Raw genomic sequence first — 15,342 nt, forward strand, 5'->3', positions numbered from 1 at the left:
ACAACAGCCAAATCCTCTCTCCGTCCCACTGCATTTTTGGGAGCAAGGGAAAATGGCAGGTGCAAAAACAAGAACGGGGGAAGGTGACATTTTAGTCTTTCCCCCCAACTAGATATTTTTAAAGGAACATATTCCGTTGCCCAGAACCAGGCAAACACCAGAGGTGGGTGATTTCTGGCCCTGTGTATGTGCTACACCAAAACAGCAATACATTCAGCTACATGTTTAACATGAAAAAATATATATATATTTTGTGCTCATAACCGGGCCCGGTTAATGGCGCTGGGAGCAGCTTTAACTTCTTGTTAAATTGTGAATTAAAGTTCTAAGTCGGGGACCTTAACACTGCATTCCTGTCAACTTTTGGATTTCATACATGCGCACAGCACACAGATAGCGTCAAGAGTTTAGGATTAGCCAGCTTGGGAGAATTTTAATTAGAAATTCCTGCTGTTGTACTGCCGCCTGCCAATCCCGACGCTGCTTGTGTGCTCTGGTGCTGGATCTGGGGGATTTGAATAAATCAATTTAGGTCTCAGCTCTATAAAGGCCACTTCATTTTCCTCACATATCCATGCTCAGATATCTGAAATCAGACCAGTTCCTCCAAATTTCCAAGCGCAAACTGGGAGTTAACTCGTCTGCAGGAAGGCTACAGATTTTTTCTTAACAGCAGCTTTCTATTGACCTCAGGTTTACTGCATTACTGTGCACAGACCAGGTTCCTGCCTAAAGCCTTGTTTTCATTTGCTTCTTGGGGATCATTCCTTGTGAAGGTCAAAGGCCCAGAGCTAAGCCCTATTTTCTTCTTGTGCTACTGCCATTGGCCTGTATAAGTCCCTTTAGACTGTGAGCTCTTTAGGGCAGGGATGGCATTTTCTGTTCAGGCATGTCGTTTTTTTTTTTTTTAAATTGTTATTACTACCAACAGCCTATACATCTGTGGTGTTATGCGGAATAATCAGTGGCATGATTACAAGTGCTTAGCACAGAGGTGCATCAGGAAGGTTACTATGCAGTCCAGGGGGTTTAAATGTAGGTTGTGATTTCCAGATGCTGTCACAGTAAGGTCACCATGCAGAGGTTGAGAACGACTGGAGGGTATTAGCACTCTTCATGACCCAGTGTCCAAGCAGTTATTGCATGGCCCTAGGGTGTGGCAACGCCAACGTATTGTGCTGAGAAGGATGAAGTGAGTGTGTAAGGATTCACATCTGCTTATTGCACAAGTGACAGTTTCAGTTTTACATCTCTGACCTGTCCAGGCTAAGGTCGAAACCGTACTAATAAACACCCCCCTCCTCAGCTCTTGCCAGTGTGGCCTTTTGCCTTCCACAATGGAGAAACCAGAGGACCTACAGACGATGGATGCTTTGAACCATTTCCACAAGCCTAGAAATGACTGGAACCAAGTCAAGTGAAAATAATGGTAAAATTTTATTAGCATAATCACAGGGATTTTAAATGGAAAAAGCAGAGTTAGAAGTTTACAAGGAAAAACAAATGAAGTAACTGTCGACCCAGAAGGAAATCCCCCCAAGCTATTCGGGGCGTGATTTGATTGAGACCCACCTTGTCTGATAGCTCTTTGATTGCACTGCCAGAGTTCATCAGATTAGGAGATCATTGTAAACAGAGCACTGAGGCCTTTTAAGACAACATTATAGTAACCCTAACACAAAACCTTTCAAAGAAACAGGGGTGTATCTAGAGCTTAACTTGCCTCTGAATGGGCAGCTGCCCGGCCTCTGCATGCAGTCTTGTAGCTCCTCAGTGGTTGTGTACTGTACACACCTGCCTCCTGTGTCCAGTTTAAGCCTGAATAACCCATCTCAGCCTTCCAAAAGCACATTCTCGCCTAACCCCTCTCCCCAACCACTCCTTGGGACACGTCCCACTGCCTGCAACAGTGCAGTAGTACAACTTGCTGGTCTGCACTTTAGCACCATCAGTATCTGTGAAGTATGCTTGCTAATCACCCAGGGCAGTCTTAACACATCCCTTTCCCCAGTTTGCTCTGTACAGCATTTCAAATGTTCCAGTCTAAACTGTACTTAAACTTAGGAAATTTAAAATGGGTATTTCTGACCCTCCTACTGGCAGCAGCCATCTTGAGGGAAAGTAACATTTGGAGGCAACAATGAGCATAGGACCCATCCCCAAACCAGTTTAAATCCCAATTGATCAGGAAAACTCTCAACATTTTGCTAAGGCAGTAATGGTCATGGAGACTACTAAACCATTATTAAAAGGGGATGAAACGGTTTTGCTCTGACACTGGGATACTGTAACAAGATTTTCCCCTTTTACAGCACCTTCCTTCCAAGGGTCTCAAAGCCCTTCAGAAATATCCATGAATTAAGCCTCAACACCCCAGTGAGGTAGGTTAAGTATTATCCCCATTTTACAGATAAGGAAACTGAGGCACAGGTTATAAACTCGCTCAGTATCACACAGAAATGCAGTGGCAGAGACACTCCCAGTCCTGTGCACTGGACACAGGACCGTTCTCCCAACCAGCGGGGTCAGAACAAGTGTCAGTTTCAGCAGGAAGCTCAGAAATCCCAATTTTAAGTAAAACTAATTTCAACTCCAAAATGACCATTTAGACAGTTTCTTGCCTTGGGAACCTCCCAAAAGCTGTGCTCTGCCCAGCTGGAGTAGCTTTTTGTTTTACCACTTGTTCCACAAAACCCTGTTTTCACAACCACAGACTGAGGCTCATTTGTATGGGAAACCAGTGAAAAACAGTTCCACTTATTCAAGGGGGGTAGTGAAGCATCGAACTAAGGTTATTTAAAATAGTAAGCTAGGATCCCTCTGTTAAAGTGAGGGTTTGTTTCTTACACAGTTAATCCCAGAACTCCCTATGCCTTTTCCATTTTGAACATTTTGTAGCCACCCCAATGTGCCATGCCTTAATAACCAAAGATCTAGAATCTTCTAGAATCATATTTTAAAACCCTCTTCTCACTGCACCACTTTCACCATTAGTGTAGAACACTGTAGGGTTGTTTCTAACACAATCCTTTGCCCTTCTACAGCACGCTCCTTCTGAAGATCTGAAAGTGCCTTTGACAAATATGAACTAAACCTCAAAATCCTACAAGGCGGGAATATTGCCCCATTTTGCAGATGGGGAAACTGAGGCACAGAATGGCTAAGTGACTGGCCTAAGGTTGCACAGCAAGTCTGTGGCAGAATCAAGAACAGATTCCAGATCTCCTGACTCCCAGCCCTTTTTTTCAGCCCCAGGACCATCCTTCCCACCTAAGGGGAGAACTCCCCTTCCCGAGTTAACCCTCTGTTCTCATTTCTGATGGTTGAAGAGGAATAAAACTATGAAGGTGGACTTTGGGTTCTCCATCTCTGCAGCATGTGGCACTGAATTAAGACTCACTTTGTTACCCTGGAAGTCGGGCTTTGGAGAAAGGCAGGTAAGTCAAATACAGCAGTTTACAGGTTACAAAAACTTCCCAGGTGATCTGAGATAATTAAAAGAGCTATTCACAGCTCACCTGCTTGTGCTAGAAAACAATACAAGTCACATTCCCTTCCCCTGCAAAACCCAGAGCCCTCCCAACCCCCAGTAAAAAGAAAATACTTCATGTTAATAGTTTGTTAGACCCAAGCATTGAGGTTACAGATGCAGTAACCAGCACAACTGGTACACTGCCTAGAACAGCACAGTGTGAGATATAAAAGTAGCTTTCTTAAAATCACTTCAAAACCAATTTCTATAGAAGAGGATTAAAAGTAAATTAGTTCTGAACTCAAACCTCAGTGTAGAAATCTACAGTTTTTATCAAAGCATACAGTATTCAGTTCCATAGCAAAACTCCAAGGGTCAGATACACCAGACCTCGGGGACTTGTTAGACCAGTAACCGTCAATATCAAAGGTTATTGCTCTAGAGAGTCTCAGTAGAACGTGTTTATCAAGAGCAAGGAACAGACAGTATCAAAGAAGAGGGACTGCCGGCCTGATTAGCAAAGAGCAGAGAAGAAGATGAACAAGGAATACGAAGTCTATAGCTTTACTTTGTCCTTGCTTTTTAAAAAAACCTAGAGAGGCTTTTCAGGCCCTTCCTTAGTAAAATGCAGGCCAGACACACAGCATAAGCCACATTCGCTCAGAGGGGAAAGCTGGGCCCTCAAATTTCTCTGCATTTTCTTTTTAAATTAATTGGTGCCAGTCTCCTCCTCCTCTCCGAGGAGCAGCAGAATTAGGAGCATTTGCCCTACCCACTACTGGGGAGTTGGGGGTGTCCAGCACAAAATGGGACACTCCATTCAGGAGCAGGAGAGAATCACAAGCTAGAAAAACAGAGTAGCCCCCTACTTCCCCTTTCTAAAAAATAAGCGGCATCAATTCCCTGCAGTGTTACTGAACTGGAAAGACTCCACTGCAGGGTCTTTACAGCTTCTGGGGCTGCTGCTGTAATCGTAGTAAATCCCGTGTGCCCCAGGACTCGACCGTGCACAGCCCGGGCAATGCAGAGGTCAGAGCATGGCCCTTGCTGTGCAGCAGCAGAGCTACTGCTTGGGTCACACAGCACTTAACTGCCCCAGCGAGAGAGAAGTGTCACCAAAGCCAAGGACGTTTTGCTTGGAAGTGTCACATGTTGGCTCAGGGAGAGCTGACTCAAGGCTTTATCCAGCCCTCTCCTTGAGAAAGGCATCTCCTCGCTAGCACTTCAGGCTCCTCTCGGCTGTCAACAATCATACAACACTTTAATGATGGGGCTCAGCATCTCCCCACTGAAACACAGCATGGGCATTTTCAGTTTAATGGTCCAGCTCGTCTTTCTGGAGCAGCACTTAGCACCCCCCTTCCCCGTCTCCCCCCTCCCCCGGCAAGGTTTCTAAATCACAGTAATGCTCAGAGAGACTCGGCTGCCTAGTGAGGTGGCAGAAAGATGCTCCGTTCCCAGCTAGGATGCGTCTAGCAGAAGAGTTTGAGGAAGCAGTTCTGACAGTAGGGCTTGTCATTCTGTTCCTTGAAGGTTCCTTTGTTGAGCTGCTTGAGGCAGAAGGCACAGACAAAGTGTTCTGGGTGAAATTTCTTGGCCATGGCGGTGATGCAGCGTCCCGTGATGGGCTTCTGGCAGCCGGAACACAGCGAGCCGCGGCGTTCGTGATAATGCACCTCACAGTAGGGCTGCCCATCGTGCTCAAAGAAGCTGCCGTTGATGAACGGCGTGAAACATTCCTGCAGGAGGTGGAAGCAAAAGGGAACAGATTGATATGGCAAGCTGGGGACACAGGCAACTCCACAATCCATGCCTTCGCCTGCCATGCCCCTAGCTGCCTCCTGCAGGAAGTGGGCAGGGTGAATCATCTTCATCCAGCAGGAAGCGGCTGCAGAAGTACTGCTGCAAAGATGATGGGTGCCCAGCAGACACGGGGTTACTGAGCATAAGCAGGCAGATGCAGCAACTGGGAGGGAAAATAAAGCCCTCAACTATACTTCATGTCCCTTTACTCCAGGCTGGCTTTATTAACAAAGAAAATCCAAACCCAAGAGCAAAACTACTGAGAACACTTGATAAGCAACACCAGAGCCTCTCCTGCTTCCAGTAAGCTGGGAGGGAAGAGAACACCCCCTTCCACAGAGACAGCTGCCACCACAACAGCTTTTATAGCCCACCCACCCCAGCTCACCCAGGTGATAGGCAGGGAAGAATTCCTTATGTTCCAGGGCATCACGAGCACCTTTTACCTTGTCACAATGGGCTGGTTTTCATTTCTTTAGCTGTATCTGTCCTGCTTACGCTCATATCAGTGAAAAAGAAGGTGACAGCCAGTAGGGGTTTTTTTAAGTTACCCATTTAGAATGCCAGATATTATGCATATTCCCTGGGACAGCACCCTCCTTCTTGACTCATCCCAAACTATACACATACAAGAGTCACTTCACCACTGAAATACAGTGGCAGGTAGAAGGTGACAGCCACTGGAGAAATGTGGAGGGGAAGAAATTTTGGGCAAGGACCCTGGGGGACAAGTCCATACCCTTACTAAAGCGATACTGGGTCTTTAATGTCTAGGAAGAGAAGCTATTAGAGACCAGTTTTTTAAGAGGCACCCATCTCTCTATAATGGTTATCACTGTCTAAGCCCCACGCAGGTATTAATGGCTGTACCTTCACTACAGTCATGGGAAGTTAGGAGGAATTCCCCCCCCATTTTACAGGTGGGGAAACTGAGGTATAGAGCCATTAAGGGACTTGCCCAGGGTCACACGGGTCAGCAGCAAAGTCAAGAACAGAAGCCAGATGTCCTGAGTCCTAGTTTTGTACTTGAACGTCCAGCCCATCCTTCCTCCCTAGGGACACGCACACTACCACAAGTGCACGCATGGTTGGACATCTACTTAGTCACAGGCAGATGCAAACTGAGCCCTGCGTGCAGGCATCCAGCAGGGTGCAGCCACAGTAAGTGCATATCCAGGCATGTTCTCACACAGTGAACTGCAAGGAACTCCAGTTGCCTGCAGCATTGAAAGGCAGCAGGCTCCTGGGAGCCTGACGCTGAGACTACTAAGCCATCCACCTCCATTCGAAAACAAACACTGGGAATTGGCCTGACTTTAACAACAGAAAGACAGAATCTGCCCGAAAGTTGCTGCCCCCACTAACAGGCAGCAGCATGAAGAATGCCCAGCAATATCTCCTGAGCAGAAGAGCCTGAACCCAGGTCCAGGCAAGGATGAAGCTGGTCAGCTGCTCACAAGAGACTGCCAGAATTTCTATTCACAGGGTGCTGAGGCGGAGTGCTTAGAAAGCTTAGCTCACTATTACTAAGAAACCACTGGAAAAATTCTGTGCTTATCAGTGAACTGCTGCAGAAGCCCATAACTGTGGCTATGGGGCAGGGGGAGGGAATTAAGCCCCTAGAGAACTGAATGGAAACAGGCAGAGAAGCAAGAGGGTGCGTGGTCACTATCACACTATGTATTTTCTTGGGCTGGCTGTCCTGTGCTGGCACAGACCCCTTGTTCTGATCGAGGGAACCACCAGACAGCCACCTAGGGGGACTTGGGAGAGGGGTCAGGTGACAGTGGGCAGCACAGGCTCTCTTACCCGACAGACAAAGCACTCAGGGTGCCACAGGGTATTCAAGGCAGAGATGTAATTTTCCAGGATGGCCCGGGCGCAGCCCCCACACTTCGGAGCGAACATGTCGAAGTAATCCTTGCGGCAATAGGCTTTGCCATCCTTCTCATGAAACCCTGCCAAGGACACAAGGGAAAAAACAGAGCCAGACAGCATCAGCTTGTGACCTTCCTTCATGGGAATACCCAGCCAGACTCCATGGGGCAAACAGGGTGGCTGGGATCCCAAAGTCACAGACCAGAGGTATCCCTTATTCTGCTATAGGAGGAGCACATGCTACACCTCCTGTAGTCTCCATGTGGAAATAGCGATCACTGTTAGCTCCCCATCCACTAAGTAACACCACAGTCCCTCTCTACCCCCACACCCCCCATTTTCTACCTCACTTGCTCTAGGACAGTAGTCCCCACACTTTTCATGTCGTGCCCCCCCTTAACCCTGTCCGCGCCCCACTCCCCGAAGCTGCAGTCGGGAGCGGGGCCATGACTCCTGGCGGGAGGCGCGGACAGGCTAAGGTGGGTGAGGATGGGGCTGGAGCCCGGGTCGGGAATGGAGTTGCAGCCGGAGCTGCTGTCAGGTTCAGAGCCGCAGCCAGGCCAAGCGCCAGAGGACAGGGCCACAGCTGGGAGCAGAGCGGGGCTGAGTGGCACTTCCTCTCCACCCCCTATGGGGGCTAGACCGGGCCCTGCGCTCCCCCCAAACGTGCCCCACAGTTTGGGGACCACTGCTCTATGGAAAGGACCCATCACAGCCCCTTATGTTGCCTCTACCCCCACCCCTTACTTGCTTCACCAGAGTGGCTTCTCTCTGCAAACCAATAGTACCTTCGCCACACTGCGCACAAAAGAAGTGTTCTGGGTGCCATGTCCTGTCCAGGGCTGTCACCACTTTCTGTTTGGGAGAAACCACAAACAGTGAGCGCAGCAAACATCAACTGTGCTTAAAGAGCTGAGCCAAGCCCCCTCCTTGGGGATTCAATCCCCCCCACTCCCCTTTACCCTAACAAGGTCAGACACACCACTCCTTTTCTCTAGACCTGGGGGAGAAGGGGACACAGTCCCATGCAGTACTCTGAAACTCAGCAGGAATGCCTCCTACCATGGTATCCCACTGGGGAAAATCAGGAGATCCTTACTGCAGTGAAGATAGCTAGATCCTAATATTCAGTTCAGTAGAGTTGCAATGGGGCAAATTTAGTTCAGTAGAACCTGCCCTCTCATTGCAGGACCCTACAGCAGATGGAGGGAGATAGCTGCACTGGGTCCAATTATTTCCCCTACAGCACTAGGGTGAAGGACGAATAGGGGTCCCAAAACTACAAGAGAAGAGTTATTGGGGTAGATGGATGTGCGCTTTTCTACTCGACAGTACAGCACCAGACTCCCCCGTGCATGGCCAAGAGAGACTCCTCCTGACACGCGCTGGCTCAGGGACTCACGTCGAGGATGGGCCCGTTGCAGTAGTAGCAGCGAGGGGAGAAGAGATTATGATAGTCCTTCTCACAGTAGGGCTGACCATCACGTTCAAAAAAGTTGCGTGACCCAATTTCCTCCTGGCAGTGGGTGCAAACGAAGTGCTCTGGGTGCCAGGTTTTCCCCATGGCTGTGACGACCTGTAGGGAAGATGGAGCAGTTATGGGGGACGACCCTACTTCTTTGCTGTGGCAACTCACGTGACAACACACCAGGTAGAGTTTGGCACTAACTACACGTTCTACTACTCAAGTGAGCCCTGGACTGGGGTAGCATGAAAACTGAATTACCTATCATCTCAGGAGAGGGCAGTCCCTCAAGGGCAGGGTAGAGGTCACTGGAGGAGCTTACAGCGTACCTGGCCAGTGGATAAATAGAGTACTTCAGTTTCTTCAGCATCGCCAGTCCCTTCAGCCTCATGATACAGCCCTCCCAGTTACTCCTTGCTATAGCCAAGGCTTAGCAACAAGATGCTGCCTTAGACTCACCTGTCCAGCAATTGGTTTCTTGCAGGCTCCACAAACACCTTTGGCAACGGTAGCTACTCCCAGTTTGTTCAGGTCAGACTGGAGGCTTCCCAACATACTGTCCAACTGGCTGCCAGGTTTTGGGGGTGCAGACGGAGGGGAGCTGCCCCCAGCTTTCCCCTGGGCCATGAACTGCAAAGAAAAAACCCAGAGACTGTAAGGCAAGCACTGTTCAGCTCCTCAGGGATTTCTGCAGTCTCTGAACGTAAGAACAGCCATACTGGGTCAGACCAAAGGTCCATCTAGTCCAGTATCCTGTCTTTCAACAGTGGCCAATGCCAGGTGCTTCAGAGGGAATAAACCGAACAGGTAATCATCAAAAGATCCAACCCTCTGCCCACAGCTCTCCAGCTGTCCTGTATATGGACAGACCAGGACTTGCTCTGGAGAGGCTAATGTGTCTGCAGAAGCCAGTGAGAACAGGAGCAGGTGCAGAGATGCACCCTTGTTACAATGAGGCTGACACAAAAGTGTGGCTTACCCAGAGACCCCAGGAGCTAGAACAGCAGAGTGTTGAGGGGTGGAGATTTGGCTCTCCTCACCCTCCCAATAAAGCAGATCGGAAAAATGCTTGTGGGCTGCTGGTAGAGCCTCCACGGAGATCTTCCCTTTACCTCATAGGTTCCTGGCTAGCTTACAGAGGCAGAGACATGCTCTCTGTGTGGTTCCCAAACTGTCTCCCCTTCCCTGTCTCACACATTTGTTGCTGTCTCTCCAGTCTCTTCTCTCCTTTCCTTCACAGTCTCCTTCTCACCCTCCCACACCTTCTTGTCTCTTCTTTTCAGGGTATTTTCCCCCTTTTCCTTCTGCATCGTTTTTCTCTCTCTTCTGTGCCCTCTTGGGTAGCTCTGACCCCACTCCCCAGCTTCACCAAAGGCTGCAATGGGAGCAGCGAGGGAAGGTGGGGAGCATTCAAGGAATCACCTGTTGCTTTACCTGCAGATGTGGCAGCTCAGCAGTAGTGTGTGCGCCTGCATGGGGAGGAGGTGGCAAGCCAGCAAACACTGCCCAATACATGTGAGTTTTACAGGGGGAGTGTGGAGAGGGGATAAGAAAGATCTTTGGAAGCCCACTTTGGGAATCACCTTAATGAATACTTAACTTAGAACCCTGTTTTCCAGTGGGAGGGGGGAACAGATACATTGTCTTTAGTAATTAATAGAACCTCAAGAGGAATTGGGGAGAAAAGAGAGGAAGTGTGCAGGACTTTGCTCTTTCTGGTCTCTTTGGATACTCATCTCCATGTGCAAACTCAGGGTTCACGTCCTGTTACACTGTGAAGTGTAGGTTATTTTACTTAATCCTGCAGCACAATGGTGGCTGTCAGGTTTAGAGAACTCCACCGAGCCATTTCCTAAAGGGACCTTTCAGGTGGATTATGGACATTATGTTGCATTTCTGTTAAAAGTGAAACTACACAGCCACAAAACACTAACAACATTCGTAAAAAAGGTGCAGGGTGGAAGGACAGAAACAACCGAACACCCCAGCACTTGTACTGCTAGACTACCATGGAGTGCCCAAGGGAACGGACACATGCTGAAGTGCCCTAGAGCCCTGGTTTTACTGAAGGGCCCCTTCCCCTGCACGGACAGGGAGTGCCACCCACCATCCTGTGGCTACTGGCATTAGACATTGTCCATATAAGCTAGTCAAGTACTAGCGCTGATTTCCATTTGTTCGTCAGAAGCCACATACCACATGCACACTTTACCCCATCATGCCTAACCAGCAACCAAGAGATCAGCAGGACTCTGCTCCTAATGGAACATAATGCATCTCCTTCCTACTCTTTCTGACCCCCCTCCTCGAACACCTGGCTCTAGCAGTCCGGCACCATGAAGCGCAGACTGAACATCAAGGTCTCTCTCTAGTCCGTCCACCTTCAAAACTCTTATTCTACGCTGTGATGAACGAGGGCAGTTTTGTAATATTTCCATGATTCCTATGTGTGCCTCAGTTTCCCACCGCGCTTTGCACTGAGTGTAAAGGGAAGGGATGAGGTGTTGACTCAGCAGCCTTCCTGGAAACCAGAGTCAAAACAAGCTGAATGAAGGCTACACATGTGAGTGGAGGATCGGAAGAGACAATGGAACCTCCAATCCCTGGTCCATTCACACCCAATGACCAACAGCCAAGAGGAAGGAGATCCCCCCTCCCCACACTTCTCTACAGGGAAGCAGAGCAAAGGCCCCGAGGTCGTTAGGCAAGCACTGTACAGTCCTCAGGGAATTTCTGCAGTCTCTGCCCATAGCTCTTCAGCTGTCCTGCATGCAGACAGACAAAGAGGAAAGGTAGCAGGTGGTGTTTTACAAGCTATGCTCAGAGAGATACACAGAACACACACCCCACCTGAAACCAGAGAACAGGACAGAGACCGAGCCAAAATGAATTCTACAGCAGCTTGGCTGGGTAGAGCTCTGACGCTGGCCACACTGGACTGTCTTAATCTTTGCTTCTCTGTGCTCACCCCTAAGGACTTTCAGATTCTGTACCCCCAGCTGACCGATACGTTGTTTTGAAAAGGCTCCCTACTGTCACTCGTATTGGGAGCACTGCACTCTGAAGGAGCGAAGGACACCTCCCACAGGAGTCTGGCTCTGCCAGATTTGCTGCAGGGAGCCATGGAGGGAAACAGGGATTGTTGGCACCCAAAAGCCCAGTTTCGGAGTATGTGGAGTCTTACCCCTGTGGAACTGGGTGGGTCCTTGGGGCCTGGCACATTAAAGAGGTCACCTCAAAAGGACTGGTTACAGGCTGAGGCATAGACCAGACCCTGTGGATCTGACACACAGGCACACAAGCATTTGTCACTTATACCTACAGTGCAGATTCCCCAAGACAGTGTTATGGGGAGGAAACATCTTGCTGGACACAGTTTAGGATTCTCCCTCTCTAAACTGCAGGGCAGTCAGAGGCCTGATCCTGAGAGGTGCAGAGTACAGTGAATTGGGGACCTTCGGCACTTCTAAAAATTAGACCAGCGAATCCAAACTGATCATAACTCAAGAGTATAGGCAATGGGAGTCGGTAGACATGTTTATGTATCTAGTATCGATCATCTCCTAGCCCTTACACCCAGGTTTCTCTGGAGCGGATTTTTCTCTAGCGTCAGCACCTTTCCTAGTTTGATCCCTGTAGCACTTCAGAGCCAACACACACAAAAGGTAACAATACACATGTGTGGGTGCCTGTATCATGCAACAGAGGGGCCCAGGGAGCCACATGCTTCCTCATCCTGGCCAGGGGCCTGTGGCCATTGGACAGGGGGTGCAGAAACCGACTAGAAACAGACAAATGAGACGTGAAGTGTCACTTGCAGAGAGGATGGCAATGAATGAAATGCACAGTGACACGTCCCTCCCTGCCCCAGGAACCAGCCAGCCTCAGCTAACTTTAGTGCAGCCACTGACATCTCAATGCAGGACAACATGGACTTGACCTTTACTGGTGGTACTGCATTCTTACCAGTCAAGGGGTGCGGTTCCTTTTGGAAATATTCCACACCCCTGCAGGGGTGCACCCCCAATGCCTGCACTTTGTAGAGCACAGCCCCTTTAGGAACACTACCAATGCACACCACACTCGCGTGCTAGAAATGCTCATGCAAAGGCCTTCCAAATTCCTGCCCTAGTTTAAAAGGTCTGCCACTGCTGTCAGGTTCAACAACGCACCTGTAAACAGCAGACCATGCATAGAAAAACAACCATCCGGCATTCATAGCAACAGGACCTTTAGGAACAGCTCAGAGGACTGTGCCAGAATCACATCCCTCTTGCCTTAACAGCACACCATGCTGAGAGGGGAACAGAAAGGGTATCCTGCCTTCTCATGGGTGGGCGGCGCGAGGGGTGGCCGAGCAGCAAGTGGATTGGTACGTCGGACCAGCGGCGGAGTAGGGATCACCTGCAAAGTATGACAACAATTCATGATGCAGAGGAGCCTCCTTGATGGATTGGTGCTTGTGGAGATTGACGCTATACTGCACTGGCTTGCGTATGAGGGTCACTACCTATAACGGATGGAATCAGGCCTGCTCAGGTACTGGGTCTTCCTACGCTTTTCTAGCAGGATTCTCCCTGGGCTTAGAGAGCAGGACATAAAGAGCAGCAATTTATTGCCTCTGCACTACACCCCAAACCCCACAGAATCCCAGCTGAGCCGTGTCCACATGGGTGGGGTTCAGGGGCATGTGGAATCACTGTTCAGCCTCTTCTTCTGGTTCTCAGGCTTTTCCACATTTTTCTCCTCTCCCCTCAGTGCCACACTGTGGAGGGGAGTATTGGGCCCTAAACTAATGGACTTGATTCCTTCAGTTCAATGGCGAGAAACAAAGATCATGGTCCATTCCCAATGCCACATGGATGTGGCCAGCAAACGGACACAGGATCTGGATCGTTCCATGCATGTGCACCTCACACTGCTATAAAGGGACAAATCTGATAGAAAAATCAGCCACTGGCAGCACTAAACTCATCTTCTGTAGAGCAGCCCAGTACCAGCCTTTACCCAAACGCTCTACCTAGAGAGCCAACAGGCCAGGAAGTGCTGGATTCAGACTTGTAATTGCTCTGTTCAATGAAGAGCACAAGGAAAAGCATGCCTGCATCGGTGGGAAGAATGGATCTTCATCAGTCTGACAGCCAACAGAAGATAGTGTCTTGGCAGGAGAAGACGCTACCACTGGCTCAGTCAGGGCTTGGGGAGAATGGAGGAATCTATGATCTTCAGAGGGAGGAGTGCCCACCCCAGAGAGTTCCTGGTAGTCATCAGAAGAAGTCTCCCACTGGAACAGAGGCTGGGGAGGCAAGCTGAAGGAGCAGGAGACTGGACTAGGAGCAGCAGCAGAGGGTACATAGGAAGGTTGTGGCGGGTATGGAAGAGGGGGTGGAGGAAGCGGAGAGGGAATAGGGTGAGAAGAGGAAGAAGCTTTGGCAGGGAAAATCTTGGCAGCTTCTTTGGGACGCTGGAGTGGGGGAGAAGCTGGCACAGAGACTGTTCTTCTCATGGGCAGGGGGGATTCTGGAGGAATTATAATCTAGAAAGAAAGGAGGGAGAAAGGTGAACAAATCTGGAGATGAACGGAGAAGCACTTCATGCAACAGAAGGACAGGCAGCATGAAACAGACGGTAACATGGCACTCACTACCTAGCACTTCTCTACTTTCCTTTCACGTCAGACCACAGAGTGCAAGCAGGCCAACCTCACTGCTGTAGCCAACCAGAAATAGAGGCCATGGTGCCATTTTCAATAGACCTTCCTTGAGGAAGTGCCTGAGTCTCAAGGAGAAGGCACCTAGCAACACCTGCCTAGCTATAAGCACTTCAGGGCAGGTTCCTTATCTTACATCTAAACATATCATGTTGCCAAGTAAAGAAAGAAATACTGTCTGCTTATTGACTGACCTCCCCACTGTGGAATGAAAATAAACCTCACTTCAATGCCTGACCTTAGACAACATTAGACTTCCTATCAGATAACACTGCCCTCCCAAGAGATTGCTTACTCCAATTCCTACATAGCTGGGATTTGGATTTCCTAGCTGATCTGTAAAGGGAACAGTGCTAGGACAGAGGAGTCAGATTCCAAAGCTATCCTAGGACTCTCCAGAGACCTGTCACTCCCACCTCCTACTCTACGTCTCTGTTAGAGACCTTCTGAGCAGAGCGACACGGGGGAAACCCTAGTACAGAGTTTGCTCTCTACCTTCTGTACTTGCTGTCCACCATCCTGCTGCTTCCTTTGTGGCCTGGCGGTGACAATGACCCCCTCAGTCAGCCAGTCTTCCTGGCTTTTCCATTCCTCCTCTTCCTGTTTGCTGATTCCCAATCTGTCTTGCAGCTCTTCAATCAAGCGATCCTGGGACACAGTCTTATGAAATATGACTGGCCCTACTTTCCGCCTCGGTGAGCGCTCACGATACATTGGGTGCACGCTTAAGGTCTCTTTTGTCCTCTCAATTACAGATTTTATCTGAATGACAAGGTGACAGGTTCAGCATGAAAAGAGCAATGCAAGAGCAAGCCCCAAGATGCAGCAGCACAAACTTAAACTATTAGTGACAACTGTGAGCATAAAGAGTGATGGTATTTATTGCACAATGCCAAAGCTCCTCTTGGCACAGCCCAGAGCAGTGACTCAGTGCAAGGAAAATCCCAGCCAGGCCAGTCATAGCAGCTAAAAAGAACTCCGGCTACACAATGAAGAGAGATAATCCAGCACGAA

At 49.3% G+C, this 15,342-nt stretch overlaps 1 pseudogene; it reads right to left on the reverse strand.

Annotated features, from left to right (window-relative positions):
* Window positions 1–1,418: 1,418 nt before the first annotated feature.
* Window positions 1,419–15,342, reverse strand: part of LOC101942453 (paxillin-like) — a 31,896-nt pseudogene continuing 17,972 nt past the window's right edge.

This window comes from Chrysemys picta, unplaced genomic scaffold (assembly GCF_011386835.1).
Source record: "Chrysemys picta bellii isolate R12L10 unplaced genomic scaffold, ASM1138683v2 scaf147, whole genome shotgun sequence".
Lineage (NCBI taxonomy): Eukaryota > Metazoa > Chordata > Testudines > Emydidae > Chrysemys > Chrysemys picta.